Below are 16,469 nucleotides of genomic sequence, written 5' to 3'. Positions count from 1 at the left end.
AGGCGGTCCCCTTCTAAGGATGGGGACGCCGAAAGGGAAGGCGGTCAAGGCCCCTCCCTGGGGAGGAGGGGCTACGGGCCCCTCCTGGGAATTTCCCGGGGCCAGGACATCTGTGACGGCAGATGTGGTAAGCAGTGTGGGGTGGGAGGGGGGTCTACGCTACCTTCTAGACACCTCACACGAGTCCTCGGACGACCACTAAGATGGCGTCGAGTAAACAGGGGCCCCCGTTAAGACAAGGGAAATTGGAAGTTGGCACAGAGGTACAGTCCTCTGTGCGCCCGCCCCTCACAAGTGAGGGGGGAGTTCTGGTATTAGGGATCTGACACCGGTTACGACCTTGCCGTTGGCCCGTAATGTTAGGATGTACAATTTCAATTTTGAGAAATGCATTTACAGGATGTTTTAGTATCGGCTAGGAGAACCTTTGTATTAGAGATGTGTTAAGGTTAGCCAAGAACATCGTAATGTGTAAATGAAATTGTACATGATATGAAACTGTTATTTTTAATGTTTTAATTTTTGTTTCATATTTTAATAAATACGGCCGGGAGGGTAACTCCCTCCCGCCTTCCAAAAGTTCAGAACCGTTTCCGTCTTCCCATTCTTGGGGATTGTGTTGAGAGGGGGTGTCGGGTATCCCAACCATATGGAAAGGGGCGACCGCTCGGTCCCCCCGAACGTATGGTGGAGTACCCCGATCCCCCCGGGAAGCCATTTTGGGCGGGAGGCGAGTCTCGGCTGGTATGCCCGAAGCGGCGTAGCCGGGGCGCGCCTTTTCCCGCCCAAGAGGGGGCTGTCCTAGACACCTACGCCGATGGCCACGCCCCGGAGGCGGATTGGAGGAGTGTTCACGCCCGCCCGAAGAAGGATAAAAGGAGCAACAAGCCAAGGAAGCATCCTCTTGTTCCTATGCTCTGAAGCTGCACCTCCCCGTTGCACGTGAGCTCGAGACGGAACGAAGAGCCAATTTTGACCCACCCACCAGCCCCTGATGACAGCGATTTGTTTTGAATAAAGTCGAGTGACATGATAGCGTTTCTTTTACAGGTTGTTGTGAATAAAGTTGATAATCTTGATATGTAATAGAGTGGTTGATCTTTCAGCATGTATTTCGACAAAGTAGTTGCAGCAAATGTAGTGCTTAGTAGAAGTTATACTTTGAATTTCTCAGTATAATTGTCTGTTTTATTCTCTCTTAGTTTTAAAATGTCGTATTTATTTTTTGGTCGGGCGGTAAGGTCATGATCGGTGAGCAGTAATTGGAAGATCCCTAGAGGTGGGGCGTCACCCATTATGGATGGGAGCGCCCGGGGGGAGGCGGCCATTGGCCCCTCAAACGGGGAGGCGGTCCCCTTCTAAGGATGGGGACGCCGAAAGGGAAGGCGGTCAAGGCCCCTCCCTGGGGAGGAGGGGCTACGGGCCCCTCCTGGGAATTTCCCGGGGCCAGGACATCTGCGACGGCAGATGTGGTAAGCAGTGTGGGGTGGGAGGGGGGTCTACGCTACCTTCTAGACACCTCACACGAGTCCTCGGACGACCACTAAGATGGCGTCGAGTAAACAGGGGCCCCCGTTAAGACAAGGGAAATTGGAAGTTGGCACAGAGGTACAGTCCTCTGTGCGCCCGCCCCTCACAAGTGAGGGGGGAGTTCTGGTATTAGGGATCTGACACCAGTCACGACCTTGCCGTTGGCCCGTAATGTTAGGATGTACAATTTCAATTTTGAGAAATGCATTTACAGGATGTTTTAGTATCGGCTAGGAGAACCTTTGTATTAGAGATGTGTTAAGGTTAGCCAAGAACATCGTAATGTGTAAATGAAATTGTACATGATATGAAACTGTTATTTTTAATGTTTTAATTTTTGTTTCATATTTTAATAAATACGGCCGGGAGGGTAACTCCCTCCCGCCTTCCAAAAGTTCAGAACCGTTTCCGTCTTCCCATTCTTGGGGATTGTGTTGAGAGGGGGTGTCGGGTATCCCAACCATATTACAAGGGCATTGCGCCACAAGAACATCACTTTTAACAACGTTCCTTCTCTGTAATTACAAAGTGGCATTAAGACACATTTTGTGGCTTAACGCCACTTTACAAATATGGTACCCTTTCACGCAGGTAAACAATCATTCCCCGCAACGCAGACACCCTTGCACAATCGTGCAAGGATGCCTACATTGGTGCTAGGCAGCTAATTTTAACACCAGCGCTAGGAAAAACACAGGGGTGCGCTGTACTGTTGTAAATATGACACATGCCTGTGTTTTCGAAATGTCATGAGCTCAGCGCAGCCAAATTTGGCCAGTCTACATTCTGACATTTCATAGTACATATGCCCCATTGAATCAGGTTTCTTCTTCCATGGGCCAATAGGATGGCAGTTTTTTTTCATTAGCAGGTTCAGCTCCTCCACTCTCACGAAAATGCATGCGACTTGTACACATTTATTACAGGTTTAGCTACAGTCAGTCATGCATAGTTATATTCTGGAAACATTGTACTTGGATCCCATAATCTTTAAAACACAGACCGACCTTTTGCATCTAAGTTTGTTTCACAGCAAGAACAATGACCTATTAACAAAAAGGCAAAACCAATGTAAGGTAATGCATTCTTTTTACTATGAATCAAGCATTGTTTGATTAAAATGCACAAATTATTCTATTCAAACAATATATGAAACACACGAAAGTCGGAAATTCATGACATTTAGTTAATAAAGTGTTTCTAATAAGATAATTCATTTGTTAAACCGAATCATTCTGCAGTTATGACAATATTTCTAAGCATGTCAATTTAAGGGCAGCTTCTAATTCACTTATGCACATTTCACCAATATTAGGTTTGCTTCTAGTTAAAGTAAAATCGCTTCATAGCTCTTCTATGGACTTCACGGGTAACTGCCTATTGTAAATCAGCCCCTTCCAAATGCTTCTCGTTTTCTGTATCACGTTCTATGTTTACCATTGCACCTTAAAGTACTAGTTTAGTTATTTCATGCTAATTAATTAACTTTCCCACATTCGAAATATTTGAGTCGATTCGATTCAATTCATAAAGCTTTATTCGGTTTGTGTAAAAACAACCGTAAAAGCACATAGATAATACATCATTGTATGGATGGGGATTGGTACAGAAAAATTCAAGTTAAAAACCAAGAATTAAAGCATCATACTATTTCTTACATTAATACATTTATGTAGATAAGTAGCGGTAAAAAAGCATATATCAGGTTCCTGCCTCATAAAAAGCAGTCTCATAGCTGCATCCCAACTAAAAATGCCATATTTTAAAAACATTACTTTCAAATAAGCAATGCGAAAAATCATATAAAAATTACAGATAAGTAGAAGGTGCACTGTGCTTTGCTTGGTTCGACCATCGGAGGGAAAGGGACCTACTAGGCGCTTTTTAGGATGTGGGAAAGCTACCAGGTGGTGCACCAGTCCAAACCTTAATCTAGTAAGACCATGCCTATGTGATATTCTTGATATCTGGCTCAAATATATCTGAAATCCTTCCTCGGCTGAGTATCTGTTATAAAACAGACAGGTCGACATTTGCTCGCTGTTATGTGACCGCCTTTTAGCTCTAAATAGCAGGAACATGTTTTTTAATTCTGCTTTAAGCATTTCCACTACAGCATAGGGGTTGGCCAGAATATTTATATCAAGTATTTCTTTAAAACTGTGTACTATATACTTAAGCCAAGGTATCTTGAGAAAGTTGTCCAATGCAAGGCAGTCTTCTATTATCAGTCTATTAAGAGCGGTCTCTTCTTTTAACCAAATAGAACGCCATATCATTAAAGGCCTTAAAGCTATCAGATCTGACAAGTAACTAATTCCAACTTATCTATGAATTAGTTCAGTAGGGGCAGAGTATGGTAAACGCAGTCGTTTTTTGACGAAATTATTTTCCTACGTTATTAAACTACTATCTGGACAATTTTCCCAAACCCCGCACCATACAATGCGATCGAGACACATCTGGACTGGTAGATCTATAACTTGTCCCTTATGCGTCTGTCGCCTAACTTAGATGAAAATCTAAAAACTCCATGGCCTCTTTTGGGCATTTTGGCCCGGACGATAGTTATTCCATGGGTCCACTTTCTATCTCTTGAATGAGTAATCCCTAAGTAACAAAATTTGTCCACTTGTTGGACTTTCTGTCCATCTATAAAAAAGGGATAATACTTATTACGACCGCTGCCACAAACCATCGTGTAAGTTTTGCTCTTATTAATCTGCAACTTTCTATCTGTTATAAAATCTGCAAACCTATCTATTAGTCGCTGTAGACCATTCGGGGTCCTGGACAATAAAACAGCATCATCTGCATAAAGCAGTACTGGTACCTCTATCCCTTTTATCTAAGGGGCATCTGATTTTACTCTTTTTAATACAACATCTATCTCATTAATAAAAAGAGTAAATAGCAGAGGGGCAAGAACACAGCCTTGTCCAATGCCACATCTCACATCAAATTTTGGCGTGCATTCCCCTCTGACCCCATACCGGACAGAGGTCTGTAATTTTTCATACAGCCGTGCTAAAAATATATATTATTTCTTCCGGGGCCCCAAGTTTCAATAAAGTTCGCCATAAAATTGAATGATCAGCTAAATCAAACGCACTGCTTGAGTCCGCAAAACAAAGGAAGATGGAACCTTGTTTTGCATAGGTATATTTACCAATGATTAAATCTAAATTAATACATTGTTCCAATGTTCCTCTTCCTTTCCTAAAGCCATATTGGGTATTGGCTAGAATCCCGTTAGTCTCTGCCCATTCTTCAAGCCTGACTAACAGAACCCTACTCATTATTTTAACAAAGAAATCCAGAAGGTAGAGCGGACGGTAATTCCTAGCTTCCGTTATCCCTCTTCTTGAAAATTGGAATAATAAAGAATTCTCCCCATGTAGATGGGGCTCCGTTGCTTACAGCAGCATTAAAAACGGTCGTTAATAAAGGGCCCCATAATGCAGGAATAGATTTATATACGTCTATAGGCACCCCACCCGGGCCCTGTGCCTTTCCCCCCTTACTTGCTTTAATTCCCTGTTCAACCTCATCTAGGGTGAAATTTAACTGGACTATAGGCCAGGTACCGGTATTATCAAAGGGGGTGTTATTAGATTTAAAAATCCCTGAAAAATGGGTTACCCAGGCCTCACTACTTACATGGGATAATAACTCTGGGGCCATAGTATCTTTTAAAAATGGTGAGTTAACAGTGGCCCAAAACAGTTGACAGTTCGATGTTTGAGTCAAATATGCAAGGAAGCATGGAGATTTGACTGCAGAAGAACCCCCATTGAATACATTTGTCACATAACATGCAATAATGCGGCATGCATATCATTAACGTCCTACCTAAATGCATTCTCACAAGATCTAAAGGTTTCCAAAGTCCTGAGTGTTTACCTAGAGGGAATACTAGTTAAGAGAACATTATTATTCCAGAAGTGCAATTAAAAAGATAAAAAGACTTGGGTGCTGTGGCAAGAGTGTTTCTGATGCATCTCCAGCCCTTTGCACCTAAATTGCCATAAGGAGTTATATGTAGTTAAATTCTCCATTCCTCACCCGTGGTAGCCTTCATACATTTTGCTTCATTCAACAGGTTACCTCTTCTCCCCAACCTACTTGGTGAAATTGAAACGATATATGACCATACTAGGGTCATCCAAGAAGTTAGTATGCTTGCAGATGTAAAGCAAATAAAATGGAATGAAATCCAGTATTTGTAAAGCGCAAACAATTACCCGAGGGTGTCAAGGCGTTGGGGCCCTTCTTGAAGATTAAGCGAGCTATTGCCCAGAGTCACATGGTACTGGGCTCACCTGCCGCCGGCACCGAACCGTGAGCCCCCGTGTTCCGGAGTTAGACGCCCTGGCCGCTGCGCCACACCTCGTCCCTAGTACTGCTTTGTCACTCTTGTTGTTGTACTATTGTTATTTTGATGCTGCAATTTATTTTGTGTATGTGGGCTTTAGTATGCACCTCAGCTGGTGATTGTTCACCAATGTGAAGATCAATATGTATTCATGAAGTTGATATATATATATATAATATAGCACACTTTATCTGCAGAAATGGCAGTGTTCGAAAAAGGGAAATGATCAAATCTATGGAGTTGAAGACCGCAGTCCAGTAGTCAGATAGTCTAGTACATCCCGATTCAAGGTGCAAAAGTCAGTTTGATCAACACCCTAGTGCTTGCAATTACCTCCTGGGCAAGGCCCATATTCCACAGGCTGACGGGAGCGCAATAAGTACGGTGCAAGAATTTGATATGTTTGAGCCTCAGCCTTTAATTTGGGAACAGTATTCTAGTTTGGGAGCAGCAATTTCTCCATGTCTCATCACTTAGATCTGCACCAATGTCCACCATCAAAACACTGCTCTAGGTGTGGTCTCAGGTGCCTTATCCGGCATAGTGGCATAGAGACAAGTCATCAGATGTTTAGGTGAGGCATTGCTGAGTAAGCTGTCCAGGGCTGTAAAGACGCAGATTCACTGGGGAATGTGCCACGCGCAGCGGTTTAGTTGCTATAGTCTGTAATATAGGTGAATGACTACTCGAGTGCAGCGGGTTTGGGTCTGCAGGTCCCTCAGTGACATAAATTCACTTGTGGGGTACAAGTTACCGGCGGTCTCCAGCCCCAGCCGGGCAATTGGCATTTAGCGTGGGTATGTCCAGAAGGGGGCAGTGCCGGATTGTGGGCAAGGGCAGGCCGGCAGATTATAAACAGTCCATTCAGGCTTTTTTTGCAGAGGCAGTGCCAAGCCCAAACAGTGCATCACACTGTATCTACTTCCCCATGCAGGGGCATCCACTGGCATTGTTGGCCTCTACTGCAGTATGGGGCAGGAATTGAAATGGGGGCAACCAGTAGAATGCACAGTGGGCCTATCCACGGTAATAATAGAAGTCAATTTCTGGGACACCCAGCCCTGTCTGCTCTAACAGTAAGGTCACTGTCTCCCACGCCAGTCTTGGCTGTCCAACCGCCCATGTTAAATGAGTCAGAAGGGACCTGATCCGTACGAAGAATGCTCTGGTAAGTGGGATGGGGATGTTCAGAAACAAGTAAAGAAGCTTGGACATGGGCACCATCATAGATATTCACCCAGCAAGGGACAGCGGCAGACAATTCCACACTGGGATTTTCTCCTCCATCCAATTTATCAACCTGCATTGGAGTTCCAGACAAAACCAAATAATGTCTCTGCTAATCTGTAACTCTCCAGGTAGTGAACACTACCCCCTGCCCATTTAAGGGGATAGTCAATAGGAAAACGCATTATTGTCTCAGTGAGGGGAAAGATGATTGATTTGGACCAGTTGATGGCTACCCCAGTTAACGCAGTGAAGCGGGTAACCTCCTGCAGAACCGGCGCAAGATTAACAGTTGCCTCGCTGACATACAAAGTAACATCATCTGCATATACGGAGCATATAAGTCAGTTGGCCATGTAGTTAAGGCCACTCTCAGCATGATGCTGTTGATGGTGGACCATCCTGGCATTAGCATAAAGGATTGGGGCTAGTATCCTCCTCTGTCTGGTACTCCTACAAATGTCAATCAAACTGGTCACTGTGCTGTTAATTTGGAGTCTGGCAGGCAGGTTCACGTACAGGAGTTTAACTCACTGACGAGAACCTGGGCTGAAGTCAATGTGCTTTAGCAGCGTAAACAGATAAGACCACTGTTAGATTTGGGGGTCTCTAGTTGGCACAGGTAGGTGCTTGTGACAAATAGGGACCCTTGCCTCTAGTCAGGATAAGGGGATTACACTCCTAAAATAACCCCTGCTCACCCCTTGGTAGTTTGGCAGGAGCAGACAGGCTTTATCTCAGAGGCGGTGTGTTAAGCATTTGTGACAACATACAGTAACCCAGTGACAACACTACAGATGGACACCACACTAGGGGGCATATTACCAACAGTTAGCGATATTTATCGATAACTGAGCTTAGCGTTAGTTTTTTAATGCCGCGCTTCGCCCAATATTATCGCTGAGATAACGTCCTATTACCAACGTTTATCTCAAAAGCGATAATATTGCAGGCGTTAGCGTGAATATCGCTGGAAAACCAGCGGTGCTCATGCATTAGCGTGCAAATTCTGTTAGCCATGTTATCCACCTCCCATTGGATAACATGGCTAAGAACTGGTATTTGCAGGTGTTAGCATTTGGCGATAGTCGCGCTTAGCACGAATATTTCCATCGCTTCGCCTTTCTTGGTAATAGGCGATAGCGATGTTAGCGACTGCTGTCAGTCGCTAACGGGTTGGGTACACCCACTTTGCATGTCATTAGCGAGAATATCGCTGACATGCAAAGCGGGCCCCAAACCGCTCACCTACAAGCTGTCGCTAACTGGTGTTAGTGACAGCTTGGTAATAGGGTGATGGAATTATCGTCGCTTAACGGCCGAAAACGGCTGGTAAAGCAGTGATAATTCAATATCGCCACCCTTGGTAATATGCCCCAAGGTTTTATGTAAAAAAATAAGAATACTTTATATAGAGTTACCGCAAGACCATAAACAACAAAAATACACAATACTGTTACTTTAAGATGTAGATTTAGCTTAGTTAAGTTCAGTTCTTAAGATGCGACACTTTGCGTCAATGTACCTTAGGTTGCGTTGCGCTACCACGACAAGCAATGTCGCAGCGAGGGAAATGCGGCAAAGTTCAGGTGCAAAGAAATAAAGACGTGAAGATCTTCCAGATGCGGCACGCTTCTCAGGGATGCGAGAAGTTCTTGGTTCGATGCATGGACTGCAGCGGCAACCCCCTTGTTCTGCGATGCGACTGCAGCAGATCCCCTTGCGACACTCTTCTCCCACAAAGCAACTACAGCGGCGACACGATGGGACGGCAGCAGCTCCGACAGACGCGCGCTTCTCGGGGATGCGAGGTGCTTTTCTTCGATGCAGTGCAGTGCACCAGTTCCAGTGGTGACACCCTCCCTTCGAGTTGCGACGGCAGGCACAGCGACGGCGACACGCTCCGACCTCGTTGTGAGACTCTTCTCTCAATGCGGTACAGTGCGACAACTACAGCGGCGACACCCTCCTTCGGAGTTGCGATTACAGCAGCAGCGATGGCACATGCTTCCTCTTCGTTGCGGCACGCTTCTCTCCGATGCGGTGCAGTGCGACAGTTCCAGCGGTGACACCCTCCTTAGGAGTTGCGATGGCAGGCACAGCGACGGCGACACGCTTCTTCTGGATGAGTCACGCTTCCAGCTCCTTGCGACACGCAATTCCTCGGAAGGCCCAAAACAGCAGCAGGCACTTCCAAAGAACTCTGGGGAGCTCGGGGTTGAAGTCTGTTGTCCCTGAGACTTCAGCGGGAGGCAAGCTCTTTTCCAAGCCCTTGGAGATCCTTCACAAGTTGAAAGTAAAGTACACTAAGTTCCTTTCTCCTTCCTTTGGCAGTAAGGCAAACACTGCATGCCAATCCCCCAAGCAGCACTTCAGCTTGGGAATAGTCCCTCCTCAGTTTCCTCAGGTTCCTCTCCTCAGTAAAGGTTTCTTCTTGTAGTCCAAAAGTGATCTAATTTCTTGGGATCAGGGTCCCAATATTTATTTATTTATTTATTATACCCCAAAGTCCTTTGTTCTCTGAAGGGGAGAGGGGCCTTTGCCCAGTCCAAACCAGTTCTGAAGCACTCTGTTTACCAGACTTCTCCTTTTCTTTCACAGTGCAGGGCAGGCACATCAGATGCCCCACGGGAGGTGGTGACCAGCATTGTGGAAGGCTAGTACAGTCCTGGAGCACTTTGTTTACAGTACTCCTTCTCTTCTTTCAGTGTGCAGGGCAGAAACTTCAGCCGCTCCCCAGGAGCTGGAGCCAGCATTGTGGAAGGCAGGCACAGCCCTATTCAAGGTTCAGTTGCAAATCCTCCCTCCCATCTAGATACAGTTCTCTCTATTCACCACTGGGTGACTCAGCCTGTCTCTTGGAATCCCCCAGCACTGTCACTCACAAAACCAGACCAAGGAATACACAACCTGCAAAGGCAGTTTTGAAAGGTTAGACAAGCAAATACCTACTTTGGTATTTGCAAACACAGAATGTTAAAACCAACTTCACTAAAAGATGTATTTTATCATTCAGGCATACTAAACTCGAATTTCTACCATGTTCTCTGCGACAGTTAGCATTATAAACATGCAATAATGTAACAGCCCATTCTGGCCTATGGAGAGCAGGTAGCTTTGCAAAAGTGAAAAACGAAAATGGCTGTAATTCACTATTAGGACATGCCACACACACCAGGGCTTGTCCTACCTTATACTTACAATGGGCCTACTATAGCGGTGACTGATATGAAGAAAAGGGAAGGTTTAGTGACTGGCAAGTGGGTGCACTTGCCCAGTCAGCATAACAGTACCAGACTGCACACATGGTCTGCAATGGCAGACCTTAGACACATTTTACAAGGCTGCTTCTGTGGGTGGCACAACCAGTGCTGCAAGCCCACCAGCAGCATTTGAATTTACACGCCCTAGCCACATTCAGTGCACTAGACTAGGGTCTGACAAGTAAATCAAATAGCCAAACATGGAACCACTGATAAATACATCAATTTACAATAGGGAGCACTTGCAATGTGGCACTGGATAGCAGTGGCACAGGGCCCAAAGCATCTAACACCAGCAAAAATACATGAGGCAACAGCAAAAATGGAAGAGAGACCCACGCCAATGGTGCCAGGTCTAACAACCACTTAGTTGCATCCAGCAACGCAGCTGCGGTCGCAAAACAGTCGTAGTTTACCACCCTTGTCAAAAGGATGGCAAGGCACTCGCAAATGAGAAGGGGTTCCCAGAGGACTCCTTCCCCTTTGTGAATGGGTTTGCAAATATCTTTTAAGAGCTGGCAGGGGTCCCAGGGACCACTGTCTGATCTTAAGAAATCAATCTGAAAAGTTAAATTTTTATTTTTGAAGTGCATCCCGTCTTCCTTTAACCCCTTCACTGCGGCAGCTATTCCGCCGCAGTGCTAAGGGGGTGGGGGGCCGCGCGGCGTTCCCGTGGGCGTGACGGAACCGCTCCGTCACAGCACACGGGTGAGCTGTGCTTGTGACGGAACGGTTCCGTCATGGCCCCGCCCGCTCAATAGAACGCGCCGCGCAGGAGCGGAATTCACGCCGCGCAGGCGCGGCAAGCGGGCTGTGTCGGAACTGTTCCGTCACCGGCACAGCCCACCCGAGGCTCGTGACAGAACGGTTCTGTCACAAGCATGGGAGGGGTTAAGGAAAACTAGCTGCATTTAAAAAAAAACTGCTTCATTGAAAAAAGCAATCACAGACATGGTGGTCTGCTGACCCCAGCAGACCACCATCTCTGGGAGTGCTAGCCAATCCCAATAGGGTAGCAAATTGTGACAACCTCATTAATAGTCATGAGGTACGCAATTTGTGACCCCATTTGGAATCGCAAACAGTGTCTGAGACACTGTGGCACATTAGGTTTAGAGAGTCGCAAATTTGGAGTCACAATTTTGCACAATTTGTGACTCACTAAACTTAATGGTCATACATCTGGCCCTAAGTCATTATTTGAATTAATAAATAAAACTATTGCAACAGCATACATACTACAAGTGAGTAAAACAAGATTAAGAATTGCAAAATTGACAGTGATTCAATCAATCAATCATTAATTAAAACATGTTTCCCAACACGCTCTTCATGCTAAAAAAAGAATTGCACTTTCTATTCACTAGAAGCATGTATGAATAAAACAGTTTTGGGATGGTGCAATAGGCAGCAAGCCCAACATTTTTCAGCTACCAATGGGGCATATTTACAAGCCCCTATCAACCAAAGGAATGTCACTTTTAGTGATATATACTTTGCGTGAAAGGTGCAGGCAATGAGTGTTGTGGTGGGCGTTCCACCACAACAACACCAATTGATTTTGTAAATATGGGGCAGTGCCAAAATTAAGACCAGGGAGAACCTACTCTTAAACAGACACAACGAGGAGAAATGTTTAATTTCTTCACGTTTTCGGTGTTTATATGTGTCCTGCGTTGTGCAGCGCACATAGAAACAGCAAAAGGCCCTTGTTTATGTGCAGGAAGGTGACCCTTGCTGCACATAAACAATCAATAAAAAAATGAAGTGTTGCAACTTCTATGTGTGCTGCATTAAGAAGCACATATAGAAGTTTCAAAATGCCATTTCAGTTGTTTATGTGCAGGAAGAGACACCTTCCTGCACATAATTAATCTTACCCTACAACGCAGACACCATTGCACTATCTTGCAAGGGTATTTGCGTTGGTGCTAGGCAGCTAAAATTAGTGCCAGAGCAGGGGGAAATGCAGGGCTTCACCGTATCCTAGTAAATACGGTGCAGCCCTGCATTTTGGAAGTGGAGGGGTGCGGCGTTAAGCCAAGAAGGCTAACGCTGCGCTCGCCACTTCCTAGTAAATATGCCCGATTGTTTGAAGACTGAAGTTCCCTTCTCCCCGTGCAAAGTATGAGACTCCAACCTCTGTTTTAGATATAGTGGGATAAAACAGCTATGTCGCAAACCGTCTAGTTGGGCTAGTCTCTTGGGGGCATATTATGAAGAACTGCGTTAAAAATTATCGCCGCTTTGGCGGCAGAAAACTGCAGCTAAAGCAGTGATAATAGGCTTGATAATATGCCCTGGAGAATTCCAATAAAAGTCCATGTTCTGGTGTGAACATGGGCTTCTATTGGAATTCTCCAGGGCATATTATCAAGCCCATTATCGCCGTTTTAGCGCAGTTTTCTGCTGCTAAACCGGCGATAATTTTAACGCCGTCCTTGATAATATGCCCCTCGGACTCTTATCGATTAAGTTTGGTAACAATGTGCAAATTTAAGCAATGAAGCGCAAAATAGGCAAGTTAGAATCATAAATTACTTTATATCTGTGCAATTTAAGTAGTTATGTTCAGATTATGCACCAATTCAAATTTTAGATTGCATTGTGTCAGTGGTAGGACTTTTTTATGCTCCAAAGATTTAGCGCCAACAGATGTTAGAAGAACAATAGGAAATACTGGATTTGGGGGCATGGCAGATGCGTAAAACACCTGCAGGCTTTGAGGGAACTCATTACACTCACATATCTTAAACATGCTTAGATTTTATAAGGTTGGAGCAGGATTTATAAGGATTTATGATCCCTGAGGTCATGGAATGATAATTTGACATTGCATTTAATTATTCGGAGGGGATGTGGACATACTAGTAGAGTTTTAATATTTTTAATACCAAAGGTGGAGAGAAAGAGGGCGGGAGCGCGTGCAGGGGTGAAGCAAAGCATTGCTACCAAAGCATAACGTAAATGAAAATTTTAAATTATTCAGGTTTAATAAGATTAATTTCATTACTGCGAGGGAGTTCAAATTGGATGTAAAATAAAGCAAGGAGGTCATGCCACATTTGCAACAGACGGCCGACCTGTCATGGCTTTAGTTTCTCACTAATTAATTCCAGTTCAACCACTCACAATCATGACCGTTGACCTCAACCTTTTCCTTTTCACCTTATTCATTGTTCTGTGACGTCCTAAACTTCACCTAACAGGTTGCTCATTGGTAAAACACTGAATATTTCATCTTTTGCTTCGGAAATAACACATTATTCACATCTGCTCTTTCTCAAAGTAGCAGATGCTACGGTTATTCAATGTTTGTTGCTAATTTACAGACGGACAGGAGGCTGGGTTGGTCTATGCGAGTTTCTAATTCATGACTTCCAGTGCTTAATTTGAGCTGGGGCCACCACCCCTAAGTTTTACACAGACAGGAAAGAAGGGGGAATAGATTGGACAGAAACAGCCACAAAGGGAGAAAGCAGGAACCTGCAAGAGTGAGATAAGGAAGCAGGGAGTGTCTAGTGGGGGATTAACCTCATCACTGCGGCGCGAATTCCGCCGCAGTGATGAACATTCCAATCGCGGTTGTGGTCATGATGGCTCCCGGCCGTCATCAGCACATGCCCACCGTGACTCATGACGGCCGGGAGCCGTCATGAGCATCGAAGAGGCTAAAGAGGTCGGACATTTTATAGCACTGTCTGCCAGCGTCTGAGCAGAGCATCTGGCACTGGTACTCATTGTTTTACAAATTAAGCCTTGACCACTAGCTCACAGTAGTTGTTACAACTGACTGTTTAGCTTACTGAGCCACTCTGCTGGAAACATTTTTTAAAAAATTGTAAATTGATACTTGTAAAGCGCACTACTCACCCGCAAGGGTCTCAAGGCGCTTGTACAAATACCACTGTGGAACCCATCCTGGCTTTCCCTGTGAGGCATCCACTCCTGGGCACCCCCAAGGTGAAGCCAGACATCCTTAGTGTTGTGGGGGCCTTTGTGGAGATTAAGCAAGCTATTGCCCAGAGTTGCAGAGTGGGACTCCATGATTGGAATAGGCACCGAGGCGAGAATTATCAGGTCCGTGGAATTTTGAGCCCAAAACCCACCGAGGTGGGGAATTGAACCCTGGTCCCGGGCTAGACCTCTGCATCAGGGTCTGCTGCTCTAATCATTGAGCCACACTTCTCCACATGAAAAATCACCAAGCAAAATTGAATTGGGCATTTATATGGTACATCCCCTGATGCTGTGCAGAACGGTTATATGTTGTCCTTGGTAATGTTTGCAGTATGCCTGCATGATATTAAGCCGGACGGGACTGGGTCGGGCCGGCCCAGAAAATTGGCCCATCGAAATAAACGTGCCCCCATTAGCGAATCAGATTAGCTAAGACAAAATCGCCCACATTTCCAAGTTTGGGCAGTTTTGAACTTGTAAAGACACCCTTTTGTTTTCCAAGGTCTGGGAGACGGTATGCACGTGTAGTAGTAGTAGTAATAATCTTTATTCGGCAAAATTGTTCACCATAAAAGAGTACATATGCACAATAAATATTCAATTCCCCCGCTAAAACAATAAAATATAATACAGCATAAAAACATATCCTGAGGTAAGGAATGCTCCACAGTCACTAATTTAAGTGAAGGTATCTTCGGTTACATGCATCAGTCCGTTGGTATCCTAGAATGCAATTTCAGTAACCGGGAGCGCGTCAGCCAAACGCTACCCAAAAATGTTGCCACCCCGCATATCATGACAGTGGATGATGAATCGGTGGAAAGTACACGTAATGCCAGACTATGACACCTCAACCCCAGCTCCCTACATACAGGTTTCAACCAGATTTTCCGGGCCACTTTATAGGCGGGACAGGCAAAGAATAAGTGGGCCACAGTTTCCTTTGGTGCTGCACAGCCTGGGCACGAACGCAAGGGAGCACCAGACTTGGACCACCTCATGGTGAAATCATGCACCGGGAGCGTTCCGTACCTCAGTTTTAGATATAGCGCTTTATCTAGGGGTTTGGTTATCAGTTCTAGGAAGGGTTCCAGTTTTTTCACCCATTTAAATTCCAAAAACCGATCCGTAAGTGAACCCCCATCCGAACCACTCAGTGCCTCGCCCTGTACCCAGTCCCAGTAAAGCTTTTTAATCACTTTATTGGGCGGCGGCATCTGAGACTCCCATGCGTCTCTTAGTCCTAATTTAAGGACCAGGTCTCTCACATTGTTCAGCCATCCAATTTTTTTTCCAGTGTCGAGCAGTAGAAGGTCATCCAACCCTTCAGCATATTTAGCAAGCTCCTCAGTCCTTCTTAAGCGGGTCCAGAAAAGCAATGGGTGTAGCCTCACCAAGTCCTTAAGGGCTCTTCTGCCCAAATCTAATCTCAGGGGGATCAACGGAGTGGAAGCGGGAAGAGCCACCACCTTCCTCAAAAAGTTATTTTCCGCTCTGGAGAGATCTGATACATTTTCGAACCCCCAGAGCTCGGAGCCATATAATGCCGCCGGGAATATCTGGCCCTCATAAATCGCCATGGCCGGGGAGACAGGTTTACTACTTGACTCACGAAGCTCCCTCAGAGTCACCCCAGATACTCTTTGGTGGCTGAGTAACATTTTGGCCAGATGGTCCTTCCAGGTCATACGACTATTTATCCGAACTCCAAGATAGTCAAATGAATCGACCATCTCCAGGGGAGCCCCATTAAGCGAAAAGTTATTTTTAAATCTTTTGGAGGGTGAGAATGCCATCAATTTAGTTTTCGAGGTATTGATGATTAAGCCTCTGTTAGTGCAGAAGGAACTAAATCGATTCAAGAGTTTTTGCAGACCCACTGGGGATTTGGAGATCAATAAGGTGTCGTCGGCGAAGAGTAAAGTGGGGATTCTTTCCCCCGCCAGGGATGGGGCATCCGACTCTTCCCCTTTCAGATGGTCCACCACTCCATTCACAAATAGGGAAAAAAGAGTTGGGGCCATAACACAACCCTGGCGTACTCCCCTCCTCACAGGGACCCTATCCGTTAACTGGCCCTGGGTACCCCATCTGATCCTCGCATAATTCCCCTC

Source organism: Lissotriton vulgaris, chromosome 11 (assembly GCF_964263255.1).
Source record: "Lissotriton vulgaris chromosome 11, aLisVul1.2, whole genome shotgun sequence".
Taxonomy (NCBI): Eukaryota; Metazoa; Chordata; class Amphibia; order Caudata; family Salamandridae; genus Lissotriton; species Lissotriton vulgaris.
Note: the sequence above shows the minus strand (reverse complement) of the source record.